Here is a 14,457-nt window from a genome sequence, read left to right on the forward strand (position 1 = left end):
CAACAATGAAAAACACCAACAAATTCAACAACAACCTCAACAATGAAAAACACCAACAAATTCAACAAAAACCTCAAGAAAGAAAAACACCAAAAAATTCATCAACAACCTCAACATTCAAAAACACCAAATAATTCAACAGAATCCTTAACAATGAAAAAGATCAAAACATTCAACAACAACCTCAACATTGAAAATCACCAACAAATTCTAACAAAAACCTCAACAATGAAAAACAGCAATAAATTCAACAACCTCAACATTGAAAATCACCAAGAAATTCAACAAAAACCTCAACAATGAATAACGTCAAAAAATTCATCAACTACCTCCACATTCAAAAACAGCAAAAAATTCAACAAAAACCTCAACAATGCAAAACACCAAAAAATTCAACAACCTCAACTTTGAAAAACAACAACAACTTCAACAACCTCAACATTGAAAAACACTTACAAATTCAACTGCAACCTCAACTTTGAAAAATACAAAAAAGATTAAAAAAAACCACTGATAACACCAATAAATTCAACAACCTCAACATAGAAAATCACCAACAAATTCAACAACAACCTCAACAATGAAAAACATCTAAAAATTCAATAACAACCTCAGCATTGAAAAAAACCAAAAAATTCAACAACCTCTTCATTTAGAAACAGCAACAAACTCAACTGCAACCTTAACTTTGAAAAATAAAAAAAGATTCAAAAATAATACATTCAATACACCAATAAATTCAACAACAACCTTAATATTGAAAATCACCAAAAAATTCAACAACAACGTCAACTTTGAAAAACACCAAGAAATTCAAAAATCTCAACATGGAAAAACACCAACAAATTCAACAACAACCACATCTTTTAAAAATACAAAAAGGTTCAACAAAATAAAAATTGATAACACCAACAAATTCAACAACAACCTCAATATTGAAAATCACCAACAAATTCAACATCAACCTCAACTTTGTAAAACACCAACAATTTCAACAACCTCAACATGGAAAAACACCAACAAATTCAAACACAACCTCAACATTGAAAATCACCAACAAATTCAACAACATCCTCAACAATGAAAAACACCAACAAATTCAACAAAAACCTCAACCAAGAAAAACACAAAAAAATTCATCAACAACCTCAACATTCAAAAACACCAACAAATTCAACAAAAACCTCAACAATGAAAAACACCAATAAATTCAACAACCTCAAGATTGAAAATCACCAAAAAAATTGAACAAAAACCTCAGCAAAGAAAAACACCAAAAAATTCACAAACACCCTCAACTTTGAAAAACAACAAAAAATTCAACATCCTCAACAATGAGAAACAGCAACAAATTCAATTGCAACCTCAACTTTGAAAAATACAAAAAGATTCAAATAAAAACATTGAATACACCAATAAATTCAACAACAACCTCAACATTGAAAATCACCAACAAATTCAACAAAAACCTCAACAATGAAAAACATCAAAAAGTTCATCAACAACCTCAACATTCAAAAACACCAAAAAATTCAACATAAACCTCAACAATGAAAAACACCAAAAAATTCAACAACCTCAACTTTGAAAAACACCAACAAGTTCAACAACCTCAACATTCAAAAACACCAACAAATTCAACAGAATCCTTAACAATCAAAAACACCAAAAAATTCAACAACAACCTCAACATTGAAAATTACCAACAAATTCTAACAAAACCTCAACAATGAAAAACACAAATAAATTCAACAAACTCAACATTGAAAATCACCAAACAATTCAACAAAAACCTCAACTATGAAAAACACCAAAAAATTCAACAACAACCTCAACTTTGAAAAACACCAAAAAATTCAACAACCTCAACATTGAGAAACAGCTACAAATTCAACTGCAACCTCAACTTTGAAAAATACAAAAAGGTTCAAATAATTCATTGAATACACCAATAAATTCAACAACAACCTCAACATTGAAAATCACCAACAAATTCAACAAAAACCTCAACAATGAATAACATCAAAAAATTCATCAACTACCTCCACATTCAAAAACAGCAAAAAATTCAACAAAAACCTCATCATTGAAAATCACCAACAAATTCAACAACAACTTCAACTTTGAAAAACACCAACAAATTCAAAAACCTCAACATGGAAAAACACCAACAAATTCAAACACAACCTCAACATTGAAAATCACCAACAAATTCAACAACAACCTCAGCAATGAATAACATCTAAAAATTCAACAACAACCTCAACTTTGAAAAACACCAGAAAACTCAACAACCTCAACATTGAGAAACAGCAACAAATTCAACTGCAACCTCAACTTTGAAAAATACAAAAAGATTCAACAACAAAATCAACATTGAAAAACTCCAACAATTTCAACAACATCCTCAACAATGAAAAACACCAAAAAATTCAAAAACCTAAACATGGAAAAACACCAACAAATTCAACCACAACCTCAACATTGAAAATCACCAACAAATTCAACAACAACCTCAACAATGAAATACACCAACAAATTCAACAACAACCTCAACTTTAAAAAACACCAAAAAATTCAACAACCTCAACAATGAGAAACAGGAACAAATTCAATTGCAACCTCAACTTTGAAAAATACAAAAAGATTCAAATTAAAACATTGAATACACCAATAAATTCAACAACAACCTCAACATTGAAAATCACCAACAAATTCAACAAAAACCTCAACAATGAAAAACATCAAAAAGTTCAGCAACAAGCTCAACATTCAAAAACACCAAAAAATTCAACAAAAACCTCAACAATGAAAAACACCAAAAATTTCAACAACAACCTCAAAAATGAAAACCACCAAAAAATTCAACAACAAACTCAACATTAAAAATCACCAACAAATTCAACAACAACCTCAACTTTGTAAAACACCAACAAATTCAAAAACCTCAACATTGAAAATCACCAACAAATTCAACAACAACCTCAACAATGAAAAAAACCAACAAATTCAACAAAAACCTCAACCAAGAAAAACACCAAAAAATTCATCAACAGCCTCAACATTCAAAAACACAAACAAATTCAACTGAATCCTCAACAATGAAACAAACCAATAAATTCAACAACCTCAACATTTAAAATCACCAAAAAATTGAACAAAAACCTCAACAATGAAAAACATCAAAAAATTCAACAACAACCTCAACTTTTAAAAGCACCAAAAAATTCAACAAACTCAACAATGAGAAACAACAACAAATTCAATTGCAACCTCAACTTTGAAAAATGCAAAAAGATTAAAATAAAAACATTGAATACACCAATAAATTCAACAACAACCTCAACATTGAAAATCACCAAAAAAATTCAACAAAAACCTCAACAATGAAAAACATCAAAAAGTTCATCAACAACCTCAACATTCAAAAACACCAAAAAATTCAACAATAACCTCAACAAAGAAAAACACCAAAAATTTCAAAATCAACCTCGACAATGAAAAACACCAAAAAATTCAACAGAAACTCAACATTGAAAATCACCAACAAATTCAACAACAACCTCAAATTTGAAAAACACCATCAAATTCAAAAAACTCAACATGGAAAAACACCAACAAATTCAAACACAACCTCAACATTGAAAATCACCAACAAATTCAACAACAACCTCAACAATGAAAAACACCAACAAATTCAACAACAACCTCAGCAATGAATAACATCTAAAAATTCAACAACAACCTCAACTTTGAAAAACACCAGAAAACTCAACAACCTCAACATTGAGAAACAGCAACAAATTCAACTGCAACCTCAACTTTGAAAAATACAAAAAGATTCAACAACAAAATCAACATTGAAAAACTCCAACAATTTCAACAACAACCTCAACAATGAAAAACACCAAAAAATTCAAAAACCTAAACATGGAAAAACACCAACAAATTCAACCACAACCTCAACATTGAAAATCACCAACAAATTCAACAACAACCTCAACAATGAAATACACCAACAAATTCAACAACAACCTCAACTTTAAAAAACACCAAAAAATTCAACAACCTCAACAATGAGAAACAGGAACAAATTCAATTGCAACCTCAACTTTGAAAAATACAAAAAGATTCAAATTAAAACATTGAATACACCAATAAATTCAACAACAACCTCAACATTGAAAATCACCAACAAATTCAACAAAAACCTCAACAATGAAAAACATCAAAAAGTTCAGCAACAAGCTCAACATTCAAAAACACCAAAAAATTCAACAAAAACCTCAACAATGAAAAACACCAAAAATTTCAACAACAACCTCAAAAATGAAAACCACCAAAAAATTCAACAACAAACTCAACATTAAAAATCACCAACAAATTCAACAACAACCTCAACTTTGTAAAACACCAACAAATTCAAAAACCTCAACATTGAAAATCACCAACAAATTCAACAACAACCTCAACAATGAAAAAAACCAACAAATTCAACAAAAACCTCAACCAAGAAAAACACCAAAAAATTCATCAACAGCCTCAACATTCAAAAACACAAACAAATTCAACTGAATCCTCAACAATGAAACAAACCAATAAATTCAACAACCTCAACATTTAAAATCACCAAAAAATTGAACAAAAACCTCAACAATGAAAAACATCAAAAAATTCAACAACAACCTCAACTTTTAAAAGCACCAAAAAATTCAACAAACTCAACAATGAGAAACAACAACAAATTCAATTGCAACCTCAACTTTGAAAAATGCAAAAAGATTAAAATAAAAACATTGAATACACCAATAAATTCAACAACAATCTCAACATTGAAAATCACCAAAAAAATTCAACAAAAACCTCAACAATGAAAAACATCAAAAAGTTCATCAACAACCTCAACATTCAAAAACACCAAAAAATTCAACAATAACCTCAACAAAGAAAAACACCAAAAATTTCAAAATCAACCTCGACAATGAAAAACACCAAAAAATTCAACAGAAACTCAACATTGAAAATCACCAACAAATTCAACAACAACCTCAAATTTGAAAAACACCATCAAATTCAAAAAACTCAACATGGAAAAACACCAACAAATTCAAACACAACCTCAACATTGAAAATCACCAACAAATTCAACAACAACCTCAACAATGAAAAACACCAACAAATTCAACAACAACCTCAGCAATGAATAACATCTAAAAATTCAACAACAACCTCAACTTTGAAAAACACCAGAAAACTCAACAACCTCAACATTGAGAAACAGCAACAAATTCAACTGCAACCTCAACTTTGAAAAATACAAAAAGATTCAACAACAAAATCAACATTGAAAAACTCCAACAATTTCAACAACAACCTCAACAATGAAAAACACCAAAAAATTCAAAAACCTAAACATGGAAAAACACCAACAAATTCAACCACAACCTCAACATTGAAAATCACCAACAAATTCAACAACAACCTCAGCAATGAAATACACCAACAAATTCAACAACAACCTCAACTTTAAAAAACACCAAAAAATTCAACAACCTCAACAATGAGAAACAGGAACAAATTCAATTGCAACCTCAACTTTGAAAAATACAAAAAGATTCAAATTAAAACATTGAATACACCAATAAATTCAACAACAACCTCAACATTGAAAATCACCAACAAATTCAACAAAAACCTCAACAATGAAAAACATCAAAAAGTTCAGCAACAAGCTCAACATTCAAAAACACCAAAAAATTCAACAAAAACCTCAACAATGAAAAACACCAAAAATTTCAACAACAACCTCAAAAATGAAAACCACCAAAAAATTCAACAACAAACTCAACATTAAAAATCACCAACAAATTCAACAACAACCTCAACTTTGTAAAACACCAACAAATTCAAAAACCTCAACATTGAAAATCACCAACAAATTCAACAACAACCTCAACAATGAAAAAAACCAACAAATTCAACAAAAACCTCAACCAAGAAAAACACCAAAAAATTCATCAACAGCCTCAACATTCAAAAACACAAACAAATTCAACTGAATCCTCAACAATGAAACAAACCAATAAATTCAACAACCTCAACATTTAAAATCACCAAAAAATTGAACAAAAACCTCAACAATGAAAAACATCAAAAAATTCAACAACAACCTCAACTTTTAAAAGCACCAAAAAATTCAACAAACTCAACAATGAGAAACAACAACAAATTCAATTGCAACCTCAACTTTGAAAAATGCAAAAAAGATTAAAATAAAAACATTGAATACACCAATAAATTCAACAACAACCTCAACATTGAAAATCACCAAAAAAATTCAACAAAAACCTCAACAATGAAAAACATCAAAAAGTTCATCAACAACCTCAACATTCAAAAACACCAAAAAATTCAACAATAACCTCAACAAAGAAAAACACCAAAAATTTCAAAATCAACCTCGACAATGAAAAACACCAAAAAATTCAACAGAAACTCAACATTGAAAATCACCAACAAATTCAACAACAACCTCAAATTTGAAAAACACCATCAAATTCAAAAAACTCAACATGGAAAAACACCAACAAATTCAACAACAACCTCAACAATGAAAAACACCAACAAATTCAACAACAACCTCAACAATGAAAAACACCAACAAATTCAACAAAAACCTCAAGAAAGAAAAACACCAAAAAATTCATCAACAACCTCAACATTCAAAAACACCAAATAATTCAACAGAATCCTTAACAATGAAAAAGATCAAAACATTCAACAACAACCTCAACATTGAAAATCACCAACAAATTCTAACAAAAACCTCAACAATGAAAAACAGCAATAAATTCAACAACCTCAACATTGAAAATCACCAAGAAATTCAACAAAAACCTCAACAATGAATAACGTCAAAAAATTCATCAACTACCTCCACATTCAAAAACAGCAAAAAATTCAACAAAAACCTCAACAATGCAAAACACCAAAAAATTCAACAACCTCAACTTTGAAAAACAACAACAACTTCAACAACCTCAACATTGAAAAACACTTACAAATTCAACTGCAACCTCAACTTTGAAAAATACAAAAAAGATTAAAAAAAACCACTGATAACACCAATAAATTCAACAACCTCAACATAGAAAATCACCAACAAATTCAACAACAACCTCAACAATGAAAAACATCTAAAAATTCAATAACAACCTCAGCATTGAAAAAAACCAAAAAATTCAACAACCTCTTCATTTAGAAACAGCAACAAACTCAACTGCAACCTTAACTTTGAAAAATAAAAAAAGATTCAAAAATAATACATTCAATACACCAATAAATTCAACAACAACCTTAATATTGAAAATCACCAAAAAATTCAACAACAACGTCAACTTTGAAAAACACCAAGAAATTCAAAAATCTCAACATGGAAAAACACCAACAAATTCAACAACAACCACATCTTTTAAAAATACAAAAAGGTTCAACAAAATAAAAATTGATAACACCAACAAATTCAACAACAACCTCAATATTGAAAATCACCAACAAATTCAACATCAACCTCAACTTTGTAAAACACCAACAAATTCAAAAACCTCAACATGGAAAAACACCAACAAATTCAAACACAACCTCAACATTGAAAATCACCAACAAATTCAACAACATCCTCAACAATGAAAAACACCAACAAATTCAACAAAAACCTCAACCAAGAAAAACACAAAAAAATTCATCAACAACCTCAACATTCAAAAACACCAACAAATTCAACAAAAACCTCAACAATGAAAAACACCAATAAATTCAACAACCTCAAGATTGAAAATCACCAAAAAAATTGAACAAAAACCTCAGCAAAGAAAAACACCAAAAAATTCACAAACACCCTCAACTTTGAAAAACAACAAAAAATTCAACATCCTCAACAATGAGAAACAGCAACAAATTCAATTGCAACCTCAACTTTGAAAAATACAAAAAGATTCAAATAAAAACATTGAATACACCAATAAATTCAACAACAACCTCAACATTGAAAATCACCAACAAATTCAACAAAAACCTCAACAATGAAAAACATCAAAAAGTTCATCAACAACCTCAACATTCAAAAACACCAAAAAATTCAACATAAACCTCAACAATGAAAAACACCAAAAAATTCAACAACCTCAACTTTGAAAAACACCAACAAGTTCAACAACCTCAACATTCAAAAACACCAACAAATTCAACAGAATCCTTAACAATCAAAAACACCAAAAAATTCAACAACAACCTCAACATTGAAAATTACCAACAAATTCTAACAAAACCTCAACAATGAAAAACACAAATAAATTCAACAACCTCAACATTGAAAATCACCAAACAATTCAACAAAAACCTCAACTATGAAAAACACCAAAAAATTCAACAACAACCTCAACTTTGAAAAACACCAAAAAATTCAACAACCTCAACATTGAGAAACAGCAACAAATTCAACTGCAACCTCAACTTTGAAAAATACAAAAAGGTTCAAATAAATACATTGAATACACCAATAAATTCAACAACAACCTCAACATTGAAAATCACCAACAAATTCAACAAAAACCTCAACAATGAATAACATCAAAAAATTCATCAACTACCTCCACATTCAAAAACAGCAAAAAATTCAACAAAAACCTCAACAATGCAAAACACTAAAAAATTCAACAACAACTTCAACTTTGAAAAACACCAACAACTTCAACAACCTCAACATTGAAAAACACTTACAAATTCAACTGCAACCTGAACTTTTTAAAATACAAAAAAGATTAAAAATAACCACTGATAACACCAATAAAAACAACAACCTCAACACTGAAAATCACCAACAAATTCAACAACAACCTCAACAATGAAAAACATCTAAAATTTCAACAACAACCTCAACTTTGAAATACACCAAAAAATTCAACAACCTCTACATTGAGAAACAGCAACAAATTCAACTGCAACCTTAAAATTGAAAATCACCAACAATTTCAACAACAACCTCAACAATGAAAAACACCAATAAATTCAACAACCTCAAGATTGAAAATCACCAAAAAAATTGAACAGAAACCTCAGCAATGAAAAGCATCCATAAAATTCACAAACAACCTCAACTTTGAAAAACAGCAAAAAATTCAACAACCTCAACAATGAGAAAAAGCAACAAATTCAATTGCAACGTCAACTTTGAAAAATACAAAAAGATTCAAATAAAAACATTGAATACACCAATAAATTCAACAACAACCTCAATATTGAAAATCACCAACAAATTCAACAACAACCTCAACTTTGAAAAACACCAACAAATTCAAAAACCTCAACATGGAAAAACACCAACAAATTCAACCTCAACCTCAACATTGAAAATCACCAAGAAATTCAACAAGAGGCTCAACATTGAAACTCACCAACAAATTCAACAACAACCTCAACTTTGAAAAACACCAAAAAATTCAACAACATCAACATTGAGAAACAGCAACAAATTCAACTGGAACCTCAACTTCGAAAAATACAAAAAGATTCAAATAAAAACATTGATTACACCAATAAATTCAACAACAACCTCAAAATTGAATATCACCAACAAATTCAACATCAACCTCAACTTTGAAAAACATCAACAGATTCAACAGAATCCTCAACAATGAAAAACACCAAAAAATTCAACAACAACCTCAACATTGAAAATCACCAACAAATTCAACAAAATCCTCAACAATGAAAAACACCAATAAATTCAACAACCTCAACATTGAAAATCTCCAAAAAATTGAACAAAAACCTCAACAATGAAAAACACCAAAAAATTCAATAGCAAACTCAACTTTGAAAAACCCCAAAAAATTCAACAACATCAACAATGAGAAACAGCAACAAATTCAATTGCAACCTCAACTTTGAAAAATACAAAAAGATTCAAATAAAAACATTGAATACACCAATAAATTCAAAAACAACGTCAACATTGAAAATCACCAACAAATTCAACAAAATTCTCAACAATGGAAAACATCAAAAAGTTCATCAACAACCTCAACATTCAAAAACACCAAAAAAATTCAACAAAAACCTCAACAAAGAAAAACACCAAAATTTTCAACAACAACCTCAACAATGAAAAACACCAAAAAATACAACAACAAACTCAACATTGAAAATCACCAACAAATTCAAAAACCTCATCATGGAAAAACAGCAACAAATTCAAACACAACCTCAACATTGAAAATCACCAACAATTTCAACAACAACCTCAGCAATGAAAAACATCTAAAAATTCAACAACAACCTCTACTTTGAAAAACACCAAAAAATTCAACAACCTCAACATTGAAAAACAGCAACAAATTCAACTGCAACCTCAACTTTGAAAAATACAAAAAGATTCAACAACAACCTCAACATTGAAAAACTCCAACAATTTCAACAGCAACCTCAACAATGAAGAAAACCAAAAAATTCAACAACAAACTCAACATTGAAAATCACCAACAAATTCAACAACAACCTCAACTTTGAAAATCTCCAACAAATTCAAAAACCTCAACATGGAAAATCACCAACAAATTCAACAACAACCTCAACAATGAAAAATACCAACAAATTCAACAAAAACCTCAACAATGAAAAACACCAAAAAATTCATCAACAACCTCAACATTCAACAACACCAACAAATTCAACAAAAACCTCAACAATTAAAAAACACCAAAAAATTCAACATCAACCTCAACATTGAAAAACTACAAAAATTTCAACAACAACCTCAACAATGAAAAACACCAAAAAATTCAACAACAAACTCAACATTGAATAACACCAACAAATTCAATAACAACCTCAACTTTGAAAAACACCAACAAATTCAAAAACCTCAACATGCAAATACACCAACAAATTCAAACACAACCTCAATATTGAAAATCACCAACAAATTCAACAACAACCACAACTATGAAAAACACCAACAAATTCAACAACAGCCTCAACAATGAAAAACACCAACAAATTCAACAAAAACCTCAACCAAGAAAAACACCAAAAAATTCATCAACAACCTCAACATTCAAAAACACCAAAAAATTGAACAAAAACTTCAACAATGATAAACACCAAAAAATTCAAAAACAACCACAACTTTGAAAAGCACCAAAAAATTCAACAACCTCAACAATGAGAAACAGGAACAAATTCAATTGCAACCTCAACTTTGAAAAATGCAAAAAGATTCAAATAAAAACATTGAATACACCAATAAATTCAACAACAAGCTCAACATTGAAAATCACCAACAAATTCAACAAAAACCCCAACAATGAAAATCATCAAAAAATTCATCAACAACCTCCACATTCAAAAACAACAAAAAATTCAACAAAAACCTCAACAATGAAAAACAACAAAAATTTCAAGAACAACCTCAAAAATGAAAACCACCAAAAAAATCAACAACAAACTCAACATTGAAAAACACCAACAAATTGAACAACAATGAATAACATCAAAAAATTCAACAACAACTCAAACATTCAAAAACAACAACAAATTCAACAAAAATCTCAACAATGAAAAACATCAAAAAATTCAACATCAACCTGAACATTCCAAAACACCAACAAACACAACAAAAACCTCAACAATGAAAACACCAAAAAATTCAACAACAACCACAACTTGGAAAAACACCAACAAATTCAACAAACTCAATGTTGAAAGTCACCAACAAATTCATCAACAACCTTAACAATGAAAAACAGAAAAAAATTCAACAACAACGACCTCAACAATGAAAAACACCATAAATTTCAACAACAACCTCAGCAATTAAAAACACCAAAATATTGAACAACAAACTCAACATTGAAAATCACCAACAAATTCAACAACAACCTCAACAATGAAAAACATGAAAAAAATTAAACAACAACCTCAACATTCAAAAACTACAACAAATTCAACATAAACCTCAACAATGAAAAACAACAATAAATTCAACAACAACCTCAACATTCAAAAACTTCAACAAATTCAACAACCTCAAGATTGAAAAACTCCAACAAATTCAACAACAACATCAACAATGAAAATCACCAAATATTTCAACGACAACCTCAACATTCAAAAACACCAACAACTTCAACAAAAACCTCAACAATTAAAAACACGAAAAAATTCAACAACAACATCAACTTTAATAAACATCAACAAATTCAACAACATCAACATTGAAAAACACCAACAAATTCAACTGCATCCTCAACTTTGAAAAATACAAAAAAGATCAAAATAAACCATTGATAACACCATGAAATGCAACAACCTTGAAAATCACCAACAAATTCAACAACAACCTCAGCAATGAAAAACATCAAAAAATTCAACAACAGCCTCAACAATGAAAAACATCAACAAATTCAACAAGTACCGCAACAATGAAAAAAACCAAAAAATTCAACAACATCCTCAACAATGAAACACACCAAAAAATTCAACAACAAACTCAACATTGAAAATCAATAACAAATTCAACATCAACCACAACAATGAAAAACATCAAAAAATTCAACAACAACCTCAACGTTCAAAAACAACTTTGAAAAACACCAAAAGATTCAACAACCTCAACATTGATAAACAGCAACCTCAACAATGAAAAACACCCACAAATTCAACAAGTACCGCAACAATGAAAAACACCAAATAATTCAACAACAACCTCAACAATGAAAAACACCAAAAAAATTCAACAACAAACTCAACACTGAAAATCATCAACAAAATCAACATCAACCTCAACAATGAGAAACATCAATAAATTCAACAAGAACCTCAACATTCAAAAACAACAACAAATTCAACAAAAAAAGTCAACATTGAAAAACACCAAAAAATTCAACAACAACCTCAACTTTGAAAAACACCAAAAAATTCTACAACCTCAACATTGAGAAACAGCAACAAATTCAACTGCAACCTCAACTTTGAAAAATACAAAAAGATTAAAAAAAAACATTGAATGCACCAATATTTTCAACAACAACCTCAATATTGAAAATCACCAAAAAATTCAACAACAACCTCAACATTCCAAAACACCAAAATATTCAACAACAACCTCAACTTTGCTAAACACCAACAAATTCAAAATCCTCAATATGGAAAAACACCAACAAATTAAACTACAACCTCAATATTGAAAATCACCAACAAATTCAACAAAAACCTCATTAATGAAAAACACCAACAAATTCATCAAAAACCTCAACAATGAAAAATCCCAAAAAATTCATCAACATCCTAAACATTCTAAAACATCAACAAATTCAACAACAACCTCAACACTCAAAAACACCAACGAATTCAACAAAAACCTCAACATTGAATAACAACAAAAAATTCAACAACAACCTCAACAATGAAAAACACCAAAAAATTCAACAACAACCTCAACATTCAAAAACACCAAAAAATAAAATAAACAACCTCAACATTCAAAAACACCAACAAATTCAACCAAAATCTCAGCAATCAAAAACACCAAAAAATTCAACAACAACGTCAACTTTGAAAAACACCAACAATTTCAACATCGTCAACATTGAAAAACACCAACAAATTCAACAACAACCTCAACATTGAAAAACCCCAACCAATTCAACAACAACCTCAACAATGAAAAACACCAAAAAATTCAACAACAACCTCAACGTTCAAAAACAACAACAAATTCAACAAAAAAACTCAACAATGAAAAACACCAAAAAATTCAACAACAACCTCAACTTTGAAAAACACCAACAATTTCAACATCCTCAACACTGAAAAACACCAACAAATTCAACAACAACCTCAACATTGAAAAACCCCAACCAATTCAACAACAACCTCAACAATGAAAAACACCAACAAATTCAACAACAACCTCAACATTCAAAAACACCAACAATTTCAACAACATCCCGAGCAATGAAAAACATCAAAAAATTCAACATCAACCTGAACATTCCAAAACACCAACAAATACAACAAAAACCTCAACAATGAAAACACCAAAAAATTCAACAACAACCACAACTTTGAAAAGCACTAACAAATTCATCAACAACCTCAACAATGAAAAACAGCAAAAAATTCAACAACAACGACCACAACAATGAAAAACACCATAAAATTCAACAACAACCTCAACATTGAAAATCTCCAACAATTTCAAAAACAACCTCAACAATTAAAAACACCAAAATATTGAACAACAATCTCAACATTGAAATTCACCAACAAATTCAACAACAACCTCAACAATGAAAAACATCAAAAAATTCAACAACAACTTCAACATTCAAAAACTACAACAAATTCAACATAAACCTCAACAATGAAAAACAACAATAAATTCAACAACAACCTCAA

Source organism: Cetorhinus maximus, chromosome 34, assembly GCF_964194155.1.
Source record: "Cetorhinus maximus chromosome 34, sCetMax3.hap1.1, whole genome shotgun sequence".
In the NCBI taxonomy this organism is placed as follows: domain Eukaryota; kingdom Metazoa; phylum Chordata; class Chondrichthyes; order Lamniformes; family Cetorhinidae; genus Cetorhinus; species Cetorhinus maximus.